The 21,423-nt window shown below is 34.5% G+C and overlaps 1 long non-coding RNA gene and 1 pseudogene across 1 annotated transcript in view; both read left to right on the forward strand.

Annotated features, from left to right (window-relative positions):
• Positions 1-1,380: 1,380 nt before the first annotated feature.
• LOC141583910 (uncharacterized) overlaps positions 1,381-21,423 on the forward strand; it is a 57,666-nt gene continuing 37,623 nt past the window's right edge. The window contains exons 1-2 of the long non-coding RNA XR_012516747.1: positions 1,381-1,503; positions 5,695-5,760. This is a non-coding gene — a long non-coding RNA (uncharacterized LOC141583910). The remainder of the gene's footprint in view (positions 1,504-5,694; positions 5,761-21,423) is intronic.
• On the forward strand, positions 11,278-13,238 carry LOC101033909 (ATP-dependent RNA helicase DDX3X pseudogene; annotated as a pseudogene).

Here is a 21,423-nt window from a genome sequence, read left to right on the forward strand (position 1 = left end):
AAGTAATGCATGGGATTGTGTGCCTGGACTCCAAACCTGTTGCGTCATAGTGTACCAGATATCTACCTTGTCCTACTCCTGACTGAAGCACAGCCATTTTCCTTACAGACTTCTTTCATGAGAAATTATGAGTGTTGAATAAGTTACTTCATGTGAATTGCTTAATACTATAACGGATACGAAATAAAGATTTAATACTGTTAGTGGTGGCAGAGATCTGAGATATCCCTACTTACCAGTAGCAAATCTATACACATCTGCAGGCAACTTCAACCCTTGCCTACTCAGAAGAAAGAATTTGACTCAGGGACATGAAAGCAGAGAAAAACACTGAGGCAAATTTCAGAGCAGGGGTAGAAATTTATTTTAAAAAGCTTTAGAACAGGAAAGAAAGGAAAGTGCAGTTGGAAGAGACCCAAGCAGGCATTCGAAGGTTTAAGAGAGGGGTCGTGTCCCATTCAACCAAGATCCTAGGACTTTTATAGGCTCACCTCTTTCCCAAGATTCTTCCCATATGATGGGCTGCCCGCGTGTGCAGAGCCCTCCTTACCCTTGAGAAGTGAGCATGCTCAGTTTGTTTAGGAAGTGTACATTTGTCTATCGGAAGCTTTCTTCCTTTTTCCAGTGGGGTGTATGTGGAATATCATACTTCGTCATTTTTATCTCTTAATGTGCATGGCCAGAAGGATTTTTCTTTCTGGGGTCTGCCTTTAATTAACACTTTAATGTTAACAAGTGTGAACCATCAGGAGATTATCTCCCGCTGGCTGCTGAATTATCATTTTTAGAGAGGTAGTGAGACAATTTCGAAACATCACTTGACATTTCTAGTGGGTGAGGGGAGAGCCCTCTCCTGCGTTGCTCATGCCTATCTATCTACCTATAACAATACAATTTATTGAGGACCTACCATAGTTTAAGGTCTGTAATAGACACTAGGCATATAGCTATAAAGATACTATATGCTTAAGAACTGAGTTTAGAAGGAGAGGTACACACTGAATAAAATAGAGCTGTCCCTTTATCCATGGGGGTTTGGTTTCAGCACCCCTCATTGATCTGTGATGTTCCAGTGCTTTATATAAAATGGTACAGTATTTGCATATAACCTACACACATCTTTCCATTTAAGTCATCTCTAATTACTTATAATGCTCAATATAATGTAAATGCTATGTAAATAGTTGTTATACTGTATTGTTTAGGGAATAGTGACGAGAAAAAGTCTCCATGTTCATTACAGATGCAAACATCCATTTTTTTCCTCAAATATTTTTATTTCACTCTGGGTTGAATCCATGTATGTAGAATCCACAGATATGGAAGGCTGCCTGTAAGTAACATAGAACATAATATGCATTGTACTAATATAATACAGGTTACAGAGGTGGCATAAATCTGGAGGTTCTGCAAAATCTTCCCAGAGGAGAAGTATTCAGGCTGATCTGGAACTCTGGCTGGATAATGGAGAAGAGCAATCTGGCCTCTGGTGCCACTGGGCAGGTGAGTTCTGTAACACTGTTCCTGGAGTCATTTCACCAGACCTACTTGGGAACTAGTTCTCAAGGCATTTCAATAATTGGGAAAACTCAATTTATTAGATTATTTTTTGCTTACACTATCTAGAGTAGTTTTATATCTTTGCAATGAAACCCTGTATTATCTTTCTTTCCCACAAGACTTACAAAAATCAGAACCTTTTTTGACAACTGTTTGCTTTTATCTTAGAAAACTATACACACTTAATATACATGTAAGATAGATACCACACCTATATTTGTAAAATGCCAACTATTTTTCTGGGTCATATTTTCTAAAATGTATTTTAAATATTTACTACAATCTATTTGTACATTTCAAATAATTCAACATGATGAATTCCAGCTTGCTTAAATGTAAAATATACGCATTAATATCTATAATATCTGGTTACTGCAAATAAAAGAATAGTTTTTTTATAGAAGTGTTTTGAAAACTGTAATATGCTACTTAAAGTTAGACACTAAAAGTTATTCTACAATCAAATCAGTGTTATTTTTTTTTCAATAAATGAAGCCCATAAGTTAGTGTTCTGAGATCACATAATCAGCATTTAGAAACAGACACAAATGCATACGTATTAACCTGTGGTAGGGCTAATAAATGTCTGGTGACCTAAATAGAAATTTAATTTACTTCTCTATTATAGTTTCATGTTTTTCTCTATGCTAATTTGAGAATGCATATTAAGAAAAGCATCATGGTGCAGTGTGTTTTTTAACAATGTGATTGTAGGTTAAATGCTGTCTTAACTCTGCCAAGTGAAGTGATGAGGAAATTATATAGGCATTTAAAGTCATTAAAATATTTGGCATTTTTTGGGGGTCACTTTCAACATTTTATTTTGAATTGCTGAAGTAATTGCCTTGAATTAGGGTGACTTTTTTGCTTGTGTTTCTGATATGTCAATTAGCTATTTTGTGGTGTGAGTTTTAAGAACATTTTTTGTGGCCTGAGTGGTATCCTAAACCTAGTTGGGTACTTCCTTTAAAATCCTAATTGTTTTTGGCATTTTGTGATGGAGCGATCAGGACTATATTTAAGTCCCTTGCTGTTGAATATTAGCAAATAATTATAGGGCTGCAAGTACATTAAAGAACTTTCTTAGTAAATCTAATAAGCAGTAAATACAACTAATAATTGAGTTCAGTCTTAGATTCAGAAACATCAGTGAGATCAATAGCTTTTTATCTCATTTTCAAAATTTTTCTTTTTTTCTCTTCCTTTCTCTAATCAAGGTAAAGACATATGCATCATTATTATCTGTGTTCACTATAATAGAAAAATATACATGCACTGAGAAGCAACTTTTGATGAAACTAGTATTGTTTCAGCTCCATGTCAAAACTCTTGTATTTATTTCCAAACTAACTCAAATTACTTAACTGGTTAAATGATTAGTTCTATTGAGGAAAAGAGTCAAACTATGTAAAATATTTGAAGAGATTTATTCTGAGCCAGATATGAGTGACCATGGCCTGTGACACAGACTTCAGGAGATCATGAAAACATGTACCCAAGATAGTCAGAGCACAGTTTGGTTTCATACATTTTAAGGAGACATGAGACATCAGTCAAGTTAATTTAAGATATACCTGGTTTTGTCAAGAAAGTTGGGACAATTTGAAGTGTTTTGGGGTGGGGGTTGTACAGAATATTTAAGGAAGCAGCTTTAGGCTAAACTTGATTTAACGTGACAAACACCAGGTATTTTCTTTTAATAGAAATGATTTCCTTAAAACATCAATAAAACAAAGATAAAGAATCAACACTTTATCTGCTATTAAATGTTTGCTGCACAAAAATACACTTTCAAATAGCTCTAAAGTAACAATTTATTTAATTTTTATTGCTGCTGAGCAGTTCTATTCTAGGCTGGTATTGGCTGGTCTTAAGCTTGCTCATACATCTGTGGTCAACTGGTGTGTTGGCTAGGGCTGGCTGGTCCTGGCTGGCCTCAGTCCTGTGTCTGGTTTTTGCTGAAATGACAGAGTAGCAACTGGGCCACACATCTCTCTATATGAGTTATAAATGCAGAAATACGACATGCGCCATTCTTGTTCTAAGTATTAGAAAGAACTGAGTTATTGGCAAGCCTCTGCTTGCATTGCATTTATTAATGTTACATCGAGTCGAGCAAGTCACATGAGTAATCAAGATTCAAAGGCTGAATAAAGGGACTCTCTCCTTTAATGGTGTAACCAGATCAGCTGCAATCAGATTTTCCAGAACTTAGGTTCTTGGCCTAACCAACCCAGAACGGGGAAGGAGGCCTCAGTGTTGTGGTGAGTGTTACAGCTGAAACAGAATTCGTAGACCCAAAGAGTGTGCAGTAGTGCGGTTTATGAGGCAGAGTGAAAGGACAGCTTCCATGACGTGGAAGGGGACTCGGGGTGCTGCTGCAGGATTGGGCAGCTGGAGCTTTTACCCAAGTTATTTCCTCCCTTCTTGTTCTCGTCCAATGAGAGGGTTTTTTTCAACCTTTCTCTGGATTAATTGATCTTTGAATCTTTTATTGGATTGGTTAATGTTTTAAAACTCTGAGTCACTGAGCCTCGGCTTCCAGGGGTCAGAGGCAGGAAAAGTCCCTGCCCTTGAACAAAGTCCCTAAGAGCCAGAGGGGGGAGAACTGGAAACAAAGCCCATAGCTGGCCAGAGGGGGAAAAATTCCTGCGCTTGAAACAAAGCCTGTAGCAGAAACTGGAAGTTCCTCTAATACAGTCACTCAATGGGAAGTGAAGAATTGATAGTCATATATGCAATGTATCCTAACATTATTCAAAACTTTTTGAAAAATATAATTGTTCTTCAGATTTCTATGAAGTGGCATGCCCAAAGCTCCATGATCAAAGTATCAGTAATCAAGTAGATGCCCTTAGTGGTGGGAAGTGTTTTCCCATAAGGTTAAGTTATGGGACTTATAGAGAGGCTGCTGTTAAAATGAGTACATTAACATGCACATCCTGAATCATAATCTAAAACTTCTTTGCAGAAGTTTGGTCAAAAGTTGATTTTTTTGAAAGTTAGTGTAGGCTAGCCCACCCAACCCACTAAAAAAGAAATCAAGTATTTACTTCTTGAATTGCATTTTCTTCTAGGAGAGAAGTATACCTGAATCACATGCTACATTGGAATATAAAGCTCTTTCTTCAATATATAACATAATTAAATTACAGAGCTCTTCTTCATATATGTTTATTCAGTCTTTCTCTAACAATTCTTGACATATTATATTACAGGTTTAAGTTGAAAATTAATACCATTCAAAATGGTTCTGGTGTATGTTTGAACAAAAGTGGTGATAAAAGCTTCAACAGCTGATTGTTTTCTCCGCTTTCTTTATTCCAACTGCCCCAGTTAATACCACAAAGGCAAGTTTTTTTTAATACATATGTTATCTGTGATCTAGTACTAGTCACATTTCTAAAACAAATCATTCTGCCCTCTCAAACTTGTCAATATCTTTTTTAAAAAAATTAAATATAAAGACTTTTTTGGGACAGGTATGGTGGGTCATGCCTATAATCCCAGCACTTTGGGATGCTGAGGTGGGCAGATTGCCTGAGGTCAGGAGTTTGTGACCAGCCTGGCTAACATGGCGGAACCCTATCTCTACTAAAAATGCAAAAAATAGCTGGGCATGGTGATGCACGCCTGTAGTCCCAGCTACTCAGGAGGCTGAGGCAAGAGAATTGCTTGAACTGGGAGGTGGAGGTTGCATTGAAGCCATGATCATGCCACTGCACTCCAGCCTGGATGAGAGTGAGACTCTGTCTCAAAAAAAAGACTTTTTGCTGTATGAAATTGTTGCCCATGTCAACATTTCCCTGTAGTTAAAAACTTTTCTCGTTGCCTGGAATTAGTAAAATACCATTTCTTGGGATGCTAATCATCTGTTCACCATTCATATATTAATTAATTGATAATAAATAAATTAGTTAATCAATAATAAGCTGTGATTATTTCCTCTAAGCTAAGGGCAGTGAAGGATACCAAAATTAAATGGTATAGTCACTGGACCCAAGCTACTTATAATATGTTGTACATAGAAAGCGTAAATGTAAATGGTAAGTAAAAAACCAAAAATACACAATATATAGCAGGTGATTGCTCTTTACTTGATCACCTTCCTTGTTTTACTCTGTCCTTCTCCAGAATGACCTGGCGACCATGCCCTCTTCATAATCTCTGGTTGTGATCTATCACTGGGACAGAAGGAAGGTAATCAATACTTGCTTTCTTTATAAATAATATATCATTGAATTCTCACAACACTTTTGTGAGGTAGATGTGTATTACAATATTTACCTCACAAGTAAGGAAAATCAACCTGGAGCCATTAAGTAAACTTCTATAGAATACATGCTTCTAGATACAGATCTTTTAAGACCTCAAGTCTACAACTTTTACAGATTATTAGGTCTTCCTAAAATTTTACATCAAAATACTCCAGAGGACAATAACTTATTGTTTTTTTGAGAGATTATAGAAGTATAGGCCAAAGTAGTCAACCATAAGCCTTTTTTATTCTAAATTCCTGTCTAAATTTTGTTGTCAGCATTACTGCTTCCCCTGTTCACAGGGAATTTCTGCACTTATGGGAAATGTCTGTTCAGAAAGAAAACTAGCTTAGCTGGAGACCCTTCCAATCATGTATTGCAAACTTGAAAATTGCTAAAAGAGTAGATTTTATATGTACTCACCACAAATAAATGATAAGTATGTGAGTTAATTCATATGTTAGCCTGATATAGCTATTAAAGTATACATATTCCACACATCATGTACACCATTATGATATACCAATGTTCCTTGACTTAAGATGGTTTAACCTATAATTTTTCAACTTTATGATGATATGAAAGCAATAAACATTAAGTAGAAATCATATTTTGAATTTTGAATAAAAATCCTTTTCTAGTAACTATTAGAGAATAGGCCATATATTACATGATTTTGATTAACTGTAGGCTAATGTAAGTGTTTCAAGAATGTTTAACATAGGCTGGGCTAAGCTGTGATGTTTGGTAAGCTAGGTTTAAAAAAAAGTGCATTTTTGACTAACATTATTTTCAACTTACAATAGGTTTCTTGAAATGTATCCCCATTATAAATCAGGAAGTACCTGTGTATGCAATTTTTATTTGTCAATTAAAAACACAAATTTTTTAGAAGTCACACAAAACACAAATTAAAAAACCCAAAAACCTGAACTTCAAGTCAGGAAGGTCAGACTCTGATTCTGTTTTAATCATAAATATCTGTATGACAGTGAAAACAAAAAGAAAAACAAAAAAGAAATATCGTACATGACCAAAAAAGCACAAAAGCAGGAGTGGGGCAAATGTCCCTTTGTGTGTGTGTGTGTGTGTGTGTGTGTGTGTGTGTGTGTGTGTGTATATGTGCTTTAAAATATAATACCTTATTAAGAGTTTAAAGTGTCGTTGTGAGACAGGATAGAAATTTTACCATGAAGGTCTTAGAGTGGCTTGTTCAAGGCCATAGAACAAATAAAAACCACATGCATCATATAAAACATCTGAATGGGGCACCAGAAAAGTCATAGTTGAGAGTGTTAGTGATTTGTAACTCCTGGAAGCAGAGTAGTATATATAAGGGCCCCAATCCCTGTCCTTTGCAGGTATTGAAGTCAGGGAGTTTAGGTTCCTTGCAGTCAGATTTCTGCCTTTGTGGTTGTGTCTGCGTTAGCAGTCATCTGTGATTGTCAAATTGGAACTTTGCTCTTCCTCAGCCATCAGCAGTTCCCAGATTTCATTACCAAATTCAGCTTTGGGGTAAACAAAATTAAGATAAGATCTCTGTGTTCTATAGAAATATTACATTAATAAGTTAGAAGAACTGATAATAACCATATATACTATAAGCTAATGAATAATTAGCTTAGTGGGTGAAACATAATCACAAGGGTCCTAAACAGTATGTTCAATGATGATTATAACCTTCCCTTCTAAAATGGGAGCAAAACAATCATTCACTATCATTATAATTGATTCTTGAACAATGTGGAGGTCAGGGCATCAATCCCTTGCACAGTTAAAAATTCATATATAACTTTTGACTGCCCCAAAACATAATCACTAATAGCCTACTGTTGACCAGAAGTTTTATTTGTAACATAAACAAGCAATTAACAAATATTTTGTATGTTGTATGTATTATAGTTCTATTCAGTATTTTACTAGAATTCTTAGTAAAAAATAGCAAAAGAATTGTTTATTCTAAGTTTTTTTTGGTGGAGTTTTTAGGGTTTTCTATATGTAAGATTATGTCATCTGCAAACAGGGCATTTTAACTTCTTCCTTTCCCATTTGGTCACCTTTTGTTTCTTTTCCTTGTCTAATTGCTCTAGTTAGGTCCTTTAGTATTGTCCTGAATAGAAATGGTGAAAGTGTGTACTCTTGTTTTGTTCTTGATCTTAGAGTATGATGTTAGCTGGAGGCTTCTCAAAAATAGCATTTATTGTTTTGCGGCCCATTCCTTCTGTACCAAATTTATAGAGAGTTTTTTAAAATTATAAAATAATGTTGAAGTTTGTCAAATTATTTTTTTCTACATTTATTGAGATGATCATATGTTTTTTGTCTTTCATTCTGTCAATTGGTTTGCCATATTTATTGATTTGTGATGTTGAACCATCCTTGCATCTCAGGGATAAATATCACTTAATCATGGTGTATGATCATTTAAGTATGCTGTTGAATTTGCTTTTGATAATATTTTGTTGAAGGTATTTTGCATTTATGTGTATTAGGGATTTTGGCCTGTAATGTTTTTTATTGTCATCTTAATTTGGTTTGGATATTCAGGATACAAAATTAATATAAAAAATAAGTTGCATATCTATACACTAATAATGAACTATTTGAAAAAGAAGTTAAGAAAATGATCTCATTTACAAAACATGAAAAATAATAAAATACTTAAGAGTAAATTTAATGAAGGAGCTGAATGGTCTGTACACTGAAAACTCTAAGATATTGATAGAAGAAATTGAAGAAGACACAAATAAATGGAAAGATATTTAATATTCATGAACGAGAAGAGTTAATATTATTAAAATGTCCATATTACCCAAGGTGACCTACAAATCAATGCAATTCAGTGACATTGGAATATTTGTAAGAAATAGAAATACAATCCTTAAATCCACATGGAACCACAAAAGATTCCAAATAGCCAAAGCAATCTTGTGAAAGAAGAGCAAAGCTGCAGACATTACACTCCCAAATTTCAAACTATATTACAAAGCTATAGTAATCAAAGCAGTATCATAATGGCTTATAAGCAGACACATAAACTAATGGAACAGAAAGGAGAACTCAGAAATAAACCTATGCATATATGATCTTCTAATTTTAATGAGGGTGCCAAAAATTCACAACAAAGAAAGGAAAATCTCTTCAATAAATGACAAAGAAAAATCTGAATATCCATATGCAAAATAATAAAATTGAACCTTTATCTAACAGCATATACAAAAATCAACTCAAAAGGGATAAAAGACCTAAATGTAAGACCTAAAACCAAAAAACTCCTAGGAGAAAATATGGAAAAAAAGGCTTCTGGCATTTGTCTTATTAATAATTTTTTAAAATATGATACCCCAAATACAGAATATCAAAAGCAAGAGTAAACAAGTGGGACTACATCAAACTAACAGGCTTCTGCATAACAAAGAAAACAATAAAATAGAAAGGCAACCTGAAAAATGGGAGAAAATATTTGTAAACTGTATATGTTATAAGGGGGAATGAATATCCAAAATGTATAAGGAACTCACACAACTCAAGAAAACAAACAACCTTATAAAAAATCAACATAGGATAAATGAACAGACATTTTCCCAAAGCATACAAATGGCTAACAGGTATATGAAAAGATGCTAAACATAATTAATAACCAGAAACATTAAAATGATAAACAATTAGATATCATCTTATACCTATTGGATGGCTAATATAAAAATGTCAGGAGATAATAAGTGTTGGCAAAGGTTTGGAGGAAAACAAACTTCATATGTTTGTGGTAGGAATGCAAATTAGTACAGCTATTATGGAAACCAGTATGGAGGTTCCTTAAAAAATTAAAAATAGAACTACTATATGATTTAGAAATCTCATCTCTCAGTTTATATTTTAAAAAGTCAGTATCTTAAAGATATATCTATACCCTCATGTTTATTACAGCCTTATCTATAATAGCTAATATGTAGAAACTACCAAAGTGTTCATTGCTAAATGTATGGATAAAGAAAATGTGGTATATACAATCGGATATTATTCAGCCATAAAAAGGAAGAAAATTCTGCTATTTGTGACAACATAGGTAAATCTGCAAGACATTGTGTTATGTAAAATTAGCTAGGCACAGAAAGGCAAATTTTGAATGATTTCATTTATATATGGAATCTATGAAAGTCTAACTTGTAGAAACAAAGAGTGGTATATGGTGGTTGTCTGGGCTGGCAAGTGTGGAAAAAAGGGAGAAGTTTATTAAAGCTACAAGCTTTTCATTATAAGATAATTAAGTTTGAGGAATCTCTTGTACAACATGAATGCTGATAAATGCATTAATTTGATTGTGATAATCAGTACATCATGTATATGTATATGAAATCATCCTGTTGTACAACTTCAATATATGCAATCTTTATTGCATATTGTGCATATATTGCATATTGTCTATTGGATATTTGAAGATAAAGAAAGAAGACATGCAGAAAGAAAAAAGTCAAGAAAAATGAAATGTTAAATAATTGGAAAGGAAGAAATAAAATTGTCATGATTTACAGATGACTGATGCTGTTTGTGGAATACCCTAGAGAATCTGTGGACATGTTTTCAGAATATATGAATGAAGAAGATCATCCAGATTCAAGATTAACATACATATATCAAATGTGTTTCTATATATTAAAGGAAATAGGATAAAATAAAAAATTCATATCATTAATATGACATCTGAAATGGAGTATTATGAATAATTTAATTACTTCTTACACAGAAAAATTATCAGTCATTATTGTGGAAAATAGGAGAAAAGCTAAGTAAATGGACATATATACAGTGTTTGTGAATTAAAAACTCGATATTGTTCAGATGTCAACTTTCCTCAAATTCATTCTTACATTTAATGCAATCTCATTCAAAGTTGAACAGATTTTCTTGTTGAAAATGCAAAGCTAATTCAAAACTTTGTAGAACTTAGAATAGTCAAGACAATTTTTAAGAGGAAAAAGAAAAGAGTTGGAACAGTTTCACCAACACATTAGTACTTTACAGTTACAGTAATCAAGACATTGTGATAATGAAATACAAACAAACAAATGTACTAACACAACATCCAGAAAAACACCAGCACATCTTCAAACTGTCACATGATTTAAAACAAAAATGCCACTTCAATTCAGTGAGAGAAAAACTGGTCTTTTAAATAAATGATGTACAAGCAATTAAAGATGTGAAAAAAATGAATCTTGTTACCTAGCTCACATTATACACAGAGATTATTTTGTACAGAATGTAGGCCTACATGTCAAAAGTAAACTAATAAATATTCTAAAAGAAATCCAAGGAGAATATGTTCATGGGTTTTGGATAGGCAATTGTTTATTTTAAAGACAGATAAAATAGAGCCACAGTTCTCCTGTGAGAGGGCCTTCACAGTTAAACAATCATATTCGCTCAGTAAAGGAAGACTCCTAGGTACTCTTCAGGGATGAGTCATGTGGCAATGGAAAATGCCCTTGGGCTGGACCAGCAGTTTGTTGGGCTAGACCCGACCTTTCAGATAATCAGAGTGGGAGAAGTACAGCCAGCAAAGGGCGCTATATCCCTCTTCATTTAAGGAACAGAGAAGCTACTAAAGACAGTTTAGGGTGGAGTCCCAGTAAAGATAAGGAGGCATACAGTAGTTTTGGATCTCCTAGTGATTCAAGAGTGAAGTCTAGCTTCTTCAGTGATCATGGAACTGGATCAAGGGGAAGATTTGATGATCATGGATGGAGTGATTATGATGACATTGGCAGCTGTGGTGACTGAGTGGCTTTGGCAAATTTGAACACGGTGGAAACAGTTTCTGGTGTGACAAGATGAAGATGATTGGTCAAAACCACTCCCACCAAGTGAACGCTTGGAACAGGAGCTCTTTTCTGGATGCAACACTGGGATTAATTTTGAGAAATACGATGACATTCTAATTGAGGCAATAGGCAGCAACTGTCCTCTATATACTGAAAGTTTCCGTGATGTTGAGATGGGAGAAATTATCATAGGAAACAGAGGTTACTCATTATAGTCACCCAACTGCAGTGCAAAAGCATGATTTTCCTACTGTAAAGGAGCAAAGGTACTTGATGGCTTGTGCAGAAACAGGGCCTGGAAAACTGCATTATTTCTCTTGCCCATCTTGAGTCAGATTTATTCAGATGGTCCAAAGAAGGCTTTGAGGGCCATGAAGGACAATTGAAGGTATGGGTGCCACAAACAATACCCAGTCTTCTTGGGATTAGCACCAAGAAGAGAATTGGCAGTACAGACCAATGAGGAAGCAAGAAACTTTTCATACTGATCTGGAAGTCCTCATTGCCTGATTTATGGTGGTGCTGATATTGGTTAGCAGATTTGAGACTTAGAACATGGATGCCACTTGTTAGTAGCCACTCCAGGATATCTAGTGGATATGATGGAAAGAGGAAAGATTGGATTAAACTTCTGTGAATACTTGGTGTTAGAAGAAGCTGATCAGGTGTTGGAATGGGATTTGAGCCTCAGATACGCAGAACAGTTGAACAAGACACTAGGCCTCCAAAGGATGTCCATCCCACTATGATGTTTAGTGCTACTTTTCCTAAGGAACTACAGATGCTTGCTTGTGATTTCTTGGATGAATATCTTCTTGGCTCTAAGAAAGAGTTGGCTCTACCTCTGAGAATATCACAAACAAAGTAGTTTGGGTAGAAGAATCAGACAAATTATCATTTATGCTTGAACTCGTAAGACATCCACTAGATCCTAGGCAAGGATGCACTAACCTTAGTGTTTGCGGAGACCAAAAAGGGTTCTTATTCTCTGGAGGATTTCTTATACCATGAAGGATACCATGTACCAGTATCTATGGAGACCATTAGAGGGATAGGAAAGAGGCCCTTCATCAGTTACCCTCAGGAAAAAGCCCAATTCTAGTGGCTACAGTAGTAGTAGCAAGAGGACTGGACATTTCAAAGGTGAAACATGTTATCAATTTTGACTTTCCAGGTGATATTGAAGAATATGTATATGGCATTGGCCATACAGAAAGTGCAGGAAACCTTGGTATGACCACCTCATTTTTAAATGAGAGGAACATAAATATCACTAAGGATTTGTTGGATCTTGTTGAAGCTAAACAAGAAGTGCCATCTTGGTTAGGAAACATGGCTTATGAACACAACTACAAAAGTAGCAATAGTGGACGTTCTACGAGTAGCAGATTAAGTGGAGGATTCGGTGCTAGAGACTACTGAGAGAACAGTGCTAGCAGTTCCAGCCTCAGCAGCAGCCACACAAGCAGCAGACGCAGAGGTAGAGGCAGAGGTGGCCATGGCAGCAGGAGACGATTTGGTGTGGGTGGCTATTACCTGCACTGATGGATATGGAGGAAATTGTAACTCCCAAGGGATTGACTGGTGGGGTAACTGAGCCTGCTTTGCAGTAGGTCACCCTGCCAAACAAGCTAGTATAGAAACCACATGTAACTTAGCCAGACAATACATTCTGTAGCTTCAAGACCTTGCAGGACATTACCAGCTGTGATTTTCCACTATTTTTGTTTTTTCTAAGGGAGCTCAAGGTTCTGCAAGAAGAAATGAAAAGAACAATCAAGAGCCCTGTTCAGAAAATGATTTGAACACTTCATTGCGTTGTTGTTTGGATTAACTCCCCTCCCTCCTATCTCCCTCCCAAATTGAATTGATAATTCTGTGACTGAGGATCATTCGTTTGTTACTGTTAACTTTAGACAACATTTTATGTTGATGTCCTGTTGGCTCAATAATGCTCAATGTATCAATTGTTTTGACAAAATTACTGAACTTGGGCTAAAATCAAACCTTGGCACGTAGGTGTAATGCAACTTAACAGGAACCATCAATTCATCCATAAATATTTTAAGCATAAATTTATGTGGTAGCCTGCATTAGGGTTTTTTGATACTTGAAAACTGGGGAAAAACAACAAATGTTGCAAAGCATATTAATGGAATTAGTTTACAATGTGGCAAACTGTATTAAGGTTCTGGTTTGCTCATTCTATCCTGGATAGGGTTTTATAACCTCACAGTCTTTAAACAAGCCATTCCAGTCATGATGAGGTGATGTATGAATGAATACATGTATACATTCAAAGCACTGTTTTTAAAGTTAATGCAAGTAAATATAGAATTCCCCTTAGAGTGTTTAGATAGATTATTAATTAGGAGCTAGCCAAATGTGGGCATACTGTTACAGGGAACACTTAAATGTCTGGCAAATTGAAATAGGTTTTTAGGAGAATTGATCTATTTAGACTTTTTAAATGCCTGCCATAAATGAAATTGAAATGGTAGAATGGCTGATCACAGCAATGACCAGCCCTCATTAGGGACCTGGATGATATTTGGTCTAATAACACATGCTAGTGTTGATGATTTTTGGTCAAGAGAGTATGAACAGGAAAAATTATGCAGCAGGCTTTATTTTAAATGCTGATTCACATTATTCTATTGAAGCTTTGTTGAGATGCTAAACTGGCTTACTATGTGCTTTGTAAAAATGGCTACAGAAGAGTAACACACTGAAATATTTTAGATCACACAGGTTCGAAATGTGTACATAATTACACAAGATGTCAATTCTGCCCTACAGCATAGTTTTAGTTGCATAGGTTTCCATTATATTTATAGTCTTGTTTATGTTAAATCTGGCCAAAGATAAGCAATAAATACCACTAAAATGCCTCTGCCACTTTGAATTTTGTGCTAATTTTGTGGCCAAAATATGGTGATTAAAGTGCTCAATCTTTTTATGGTGAGATAGGAAGATGGCAAAAATTTCCTGAAGTTCAATAGATTTTCAAGTGTGTTGTTTCTTGTTCTAAAACTTTTATTAAGTAGACACACTTGACAGTATTGAAGGACATTTATTATGGTGCTATTTCAGTTAGTCCAGATTTTGGCTTTTGTACATTCTGCCCAAAATTTGTACAAAGTAACTCTTTTACACACACACACACACACACACACACACACACACACTCACACATTTTGTGTGCATGTCTTTAAACTTCCAATCTTATTTTGTCTCTTGAAGATTGTTGAATGCAGCTTGTTTAGGAAGGGGATGGGACTAGATTTCTCAAATTTATTTGGGACCATTGAGAAGAAAACTATTTGCACACAACAGATTTCTGGATACTTTTTGCTGCTAGTTTTATGCAATATTTATTGGACCTTTTGACAAATACTTATTTTTGTAAGCCTAAAGGTGATTCTTTGAAAGTTTAAAGAAACTTAACTAAAAGACAATACAAGTACACTGGCACTTGAATGTTGAATGTCACCGTGGGTGTATGAACAGTCTGTAAAATAATTAGAAAATGCATGAAATTATGTATTTCATGGTAGTCTGAGCTGTCAATGTTAAGTCATATTAAACTCTTAAGTCAAATTAAGCAGACCCAGCATTGGCAGTATAGCTATAACTTTCTGATGTTAGTAAAAACAAAATTAGCCACTTGAAATTAAATCATGCCAAGGTTTCAATACGCTTGTCTTAAGTTATTAATGAGACACTTCAAAACACTGATATGAAGTGTCCAGATTCTCAGATGTTTGTTGTGTGAGTTTTTATTTAATTTTGTGTATTTTTGTTTAGTGAGTGTCTGGCACATTGTAATCCTCAAACGTGGTTATCTTTGTCGCACTGGCATAATCAGTGACTTGTGCATTCAGTGGCAGCATAAAGCAAGTTTTATCAGTAAGTAATATTTTCAGTTAATAAATATGGTTTCAAAAATCATGTAAGGTTTTAAACTTGCTCATTGTAAAGATTGCACCTCAAGTCACTGTAGCTTTAGGAATTGCTTATTGTGTTAGTTCAGATGCTAGCAATGCATGTGCTATACGTATTCTAATTTTATTAAAATAAAGTTGAACAAAAAATAAGTAAAATAAGACGTATAAATTAAACAATCTCTAAGACTACCCGGAAACTCCTTTGTTCTGGATATAATATTATGGGCCATTGTGAATATTCTATGGACTATATATTCTATAACACTGACATTCTCTGAGGATGATCATAATGATAGATTGAAATATCACAGTGATCTCAACCTCATTCTTAGCAATGCAATTTCATGTAATCATTTAAGAGTATGAACAATGCAATTACATAGTGTTTAGATATTTTTAGTTGCTTTCACTCTTATCTATGAAAGGTTGTCCTTAACAACCATAGTTTACAAGATTATTATGTGAGGTACTTTGCTATAATACAAGGTAGATGACCTACATTGTGTATTGAACGATGATTTCCACGTATTTTGACAGGCATAGAAGAGAAATGGCTGATTTGTGTTTGTGGGAGTTTGTTCAATTTCTGAGAGAAATCAGGAGGTGAAATCTAAGAAATGTTAAGCCATCGAGAGGAAGCAGCTATCTTTTTGAACTTAAGATGGGATGACAGGTCTTCAGCCTGAGAACAGCCAGCATGTATGCTTTAGTTGTCATACTCAGCGTCAAAATAACTTTCAAAGTAGTTGCTTGATTATATTTCACTATGAATTTGGAGCTTTAAGCCTAAAAGAAGATTTCCATAGTTCATGGAAAAAGAAGTAAACTTTCTCTAAATTATTTCTTGTGTGCATATTTACAAAACCTGAGCACAGATTTTTCTAAAATATTTAAATACTCTACTTTAAAAGGTTTCATTCTTCCATGTTTATATAAGGAATGTTAAAATATTTGTATACCTAAGATAATAGACAAGCTTTCCACATTTAAGTATAAGTGATTGAATGGTGGATTATGAACATTACAGACCAGAAAATTAAGAAAATATTTTGCATAGTCAGTGAAAAATAATTATGGTCTGACATCATTTTTGTGCTTATATCCATGTAAGGAACATTTTCACTTATTTTATGTTTAAATATCCATTATAAGTAAGGAAAGCTAATGATAAACATTTTTTTCATCTACATATATCTTTACAATGCATGTGTTTACAGATATGACAGCCATTTAAAATCAGATATTGAAATGCACACTTCCAGGAGAGGAAGTGCATGCAATACTTATCCTCTAGAATTTTGTCATTGCTATCAACCACTGTTGGCTGTGTGCTTTCCATTGTTCTCTTTTCTGAATTTGAGTTTGTAATTTGTTTATATTATCTTTTCTCCACCATTATATATTAGATGTAGGGCAAGAGAGATGCCTTGGCATTTTAGATCATGGATTACAGAACTATGAGTAGCCCCATTAAGGTCAGATGAAGAAGACCACATACCAGCTGGATATCTGAACTTTGAATAGGATGAAGTAACTGGAAGCTATTTGGGAATGTCAACAATTGGATGTGTCAGAGCATGTTCTGTGTTGGGCATTAATGGTGCTCATAGATATTTGGTAGCCAGGTAGGTAATCTGTAGCAGAAGGCTAGATTTTTACCAGTTATGCTGCCCTCCTCTCACCACACACACACACAGTGCTAAGTTGTTCACGGGAAGTAGCTGCCTACTCAGGGTCTATATTTCTCTGGATCACTTGCAATTAGGTGGTATCATATGTCCAGTTATTCAGTGCGGTGCAATGCACTTAGGAATTAGGTATACCTTTTCTAAGCCTTCTTTTTTTTTTTTTTGTCTTATGCCTTGATGCAAGAAAACACATTGAGTGTTGGATTTTGGCAGTACCAAAACCACAAGGGAGAAAGAGTTCACTTCATTGACTCAGAGCTTGGAAGAGAGTCACATCCTTATAAGCAAAAATCTTATTTTGGAGTTTAGTGTAAAAAATAAACCATTTAAGGTATTAAATTTTTAGCATCATACATTAATTGATTATTACCATAAGTATTAAAAATATGGGTTTGCATTTAAAAGTTAATTTCTAATTTTCCCAAGACTAGCCTGGGAAACATAACAAGACCCTGTCTCTACAAACAATAAAAAAATAGCCAGGTGTGGTGGTGTATGATTGTAGTCCCAGCTATTTGGGAGGCTGAGGCAAGTTGCAGTGAGCTATGATCACATCACTATATTTAAGCCTGGGCCACAGAGTAAACCCTGTCTAAATCATCAAACACACAAATAAGTAAAATAAAATTTATTTCCACTAAGACTATTTGAGTTAGTTTATACTGCTCACTAAAAACACTGAATCAGTGGATTATTTTTTATTATGTGATTGAAATCCTATTTTAACATGTTCCTAAGTCTGGGGTAAATTCTACTTATGAACTAGAATTTTCTGAAGGAAATTTTTATGTATGGTGTCAGAGTTATGTTCATAATTAAAGGAAACATTAATAAAAAAATTCCAGTTCCACTTACAAAGACAGAAACTGATTCTTTTACCGTTTTGTAAGTTATTTTATTTTATTTTTTTTTTTTGAGACGGAGTTTCACCCTTGTTACCCAGGCTGGAGTGCAATGGCGCGATCTCGGCTCACCGCAACCTCCGCCTCCCGGGTTCAGGCAATTCTCCTGCCTCAGCCTCCTGAGTAGCTGGGATTACAGGCACGTGCCACCATGCCCAGCTAATTTTTTGTATTTTTAGTAGGGACGGGGTTTCACCATGTTGACCAGGATGGTCTCGATCTATCGACCTAGTGATCCACCCGCTTCGGCCTCCCAAAGTGCTGGGATTACAGGCTTGAGCCACCGCGCCCGGCCTGTAAGTTATTTTTAAGGTCTCGTTCTGTTCAACTGTTTTGCTTGCTGATTTGATAATTTTTTTCCTTAGAATTCCTTTAGAAGACATAGGTCATAGATACCTTCGATTAGACTTTTACTCAATAAACCTATTTTTCTTTAAATAAATCTTTATTTTGAAAAATAGGTTTATTGACATATAATTTACACATGTTTAAATATTCAGTAGTTTTTAGAATATTTACAGAGTTGTGCAGCCAACCCAATGATCTAATTTTAGAACATTCTCATTATCCCAACAAGAAATCGTGTGCCTCCTCACAGTGATTACCCTTTTGCACTCCTTCCTCTCCCCTTCAGCACTAGGCAACCAGGCAACTACAAAGCTAATTTTTTTCTCTTTAGATTTGCCTATTCTGTTTATTTCATAGAATTGAAATTATACAGTATATCATCTCTTTTGTGGCTGACTTCTCTCACTTAGCATAATGGTTTTGAAAATTGTCTATGTCATAGTACAAATCAGTATATAATTTCTTATTATGGATTGCCAAATAATATTTTGTCTTATTGAAATTCCATGATTTATTTATTCATTTATCAGTTGATAGATTGTTTTCACATTTTTTGCTATTATGAATAATGTTGCTATGAACATCTGTGTATAAACTGTGTGAGAATTTGTGCTTTCATTTCTCTTGGGTAGATACCTAGGATCAGAATACCCAGGTCCTATGGCAACTCTATGTTTACATATTGAGAAATTGACGTGTTTGCCATGGTGGCAGCACCATTTTATACTCAATTCAATTTCAATGTATCCACATTAAATGCTTTCAGTTTCTCCACATTCTTGCTACAGTATGTTATTGTCTGTCTTTTTGATTATAGCTATCCTCGTAGATGTGAAGTGATATTTCATTGTGGTTTTGATTTCCAATTATGGAATTGCTCATATAATTATAATGTTATAAAGAGTCTTATGATCTGCTATCCACAAGCTGGGGAACCAGAAAAGAAAGTGGTGTACAGTAGTCCCCCCTTATTTATGGTTTCTCTTTCCACAGTTTCTGCATGTGTATGTTATGACTAGTTTGTAGGACTGTGTATGTTCTTTATTTTCTTATTGACTGTCTCTGTAGATGTTCTGTCCATTATTAAAAGGAGAGGGCATTGGAATCTTCAAGTATTATATTACTGTAGAACTGTTTCTTTATTTCTGTCAATATATGTTTCATACATTTTCGAGCTCTATTGTTAGGTGCTCATACATTTACAGTTATTATATCTTCTTGATAAGTTGAGCCTTTTAGAGATATGTAATCTCCTTCTTTGCCCCTTGAAATAGTTTTTCATTTGAGGTCTATTTTGTCTAGTAATATAGCTAACTCAGTTCTTGTTTAGTTACTGTATTACCTGAAATATATTTCGTCCTATTTGTAGCTCTATATCTAAAGTGAATTTCTTATAGGAAGTGTGTAGTTGAATCACTTTTTTTTCTACTCCTTATGCCAGTTTTTGCCTTTTGGTTGGATAGTTTTAATCTGTTTACATTTAAAGCAGTTACTGACAAGAAGGGCTTATTTCAATCATTTTGTAATTGTTTTCTGCTGCCTTTGGCCATTTTTGTTTCTAAATTCCTTTATTATTGACTCCTTTTGTATTCAATTTATTTTTTGTAGTTGCACCATTTTGTGTGCCTTTCGTTTCATTTTTTGTATTATTTTAAAAGATATTTTATTTGCAATTGCATGGAAATACTTTAACAACTTAAGTTTATGACAATCTAGTTTTAATTGATATCAGTTAACTCTAAAATTCTACGCTTCATTACTCAGCTACATGTACTTTTGGACCTCCCTTCCAATCCACCAGCTCTCTAAGCAGAATTTCTTATTTAATTTTTTAAGTATTTTGTCCCCATAAATGTTTATTTCTGAATCAGTAACTTAGGAAAATTAGACATTTCTATGAGAAAAAATAAACAAGAAAGCACATGTAGGTTTTGAGGAATGGTTGGGTGAGTGTGTTTAAAAAAGAGACGTGCTTCATAACATGTATTTTACTAGTCAATAGGAAAATAGTAAGACTTCTTTTACTTTTAATATTATTTTTAATGTTTTTAAGGAAAAAATAGAAATTAAATCTGTCACACGTTACCACATATGCAAAGAATGTAAATATATTAAACATATTCAGTATAATTACCACAACTTGAAAATACTTTATTCACTAGCTGCAAACTTCATATACATTTACTTCTTATCTACACAGAAATTTTTACCTATGTGTATATATTAAAACACAAAACTAATGAACTTGTATAGCCCTATTGAACTTTATTCTCTATCCCTGCTTGGCCCTAAGAGAACTTAGTCCAACTTTATTGTTCTACATGGTTCATGTTATGCTGGATTTCCTTAACCTTTGACACATTATCAATGATAAGTAGGAAATTGTTACTTTTAGAAGTGTGAGAAATTCTACTAATTCTCCTGCTTTTCTATTTGATGAAATAGTTTATTAGGTACTAATCAGAAATTTCCAGAGTAAATTTTGCATTAGCAAAAACTAAATTCAAATGTTGAGCTGGTTAGCATTTATTTTTCACATTTATTTTATATTTCATAGGTTTGATACCAAGCCTCTTGGTATTCTTTTTGTGCTTTGTAAGGGTGAGGGTCACTTTGAACTTGCTCAGTTCTCTATTTCTTAGACATTGGCAGTATCTGGAAAAGGACATGAATTCCGCTGCTGGGTCAGATATGTCACCATCATGAAGTTAGAAGATGGAATAATGCAGCAGTATACTGAACTTGCTAAAATATAACAAAGTATGAGGGTGGATTCTATAACAATTATGTCCACTTTAATATTTTCCCATACAGGTAATTCCAATGTCTTGGATTTTGTCCAGATGCAAAATAGTAAGCAATGTTTATTTTTGACTTAATGTGTGTGTGTGTTTTTT

Source organism: Saimiri boliviensis, chromosome 3, assembly GCF_048565385.1.
Source record: "Saimiri boliviensis isolate mSaiBol1 chromosome 3, mSaiBol1.pri, whole genome shotgun sequence".
In the NCBI taxonomy this organism is placed as follows: Eukaryota; Metazoa; Chordata; class Mammalia; order Primates; family Cebidae; genus Saimiri; species Saimiri boliviensis.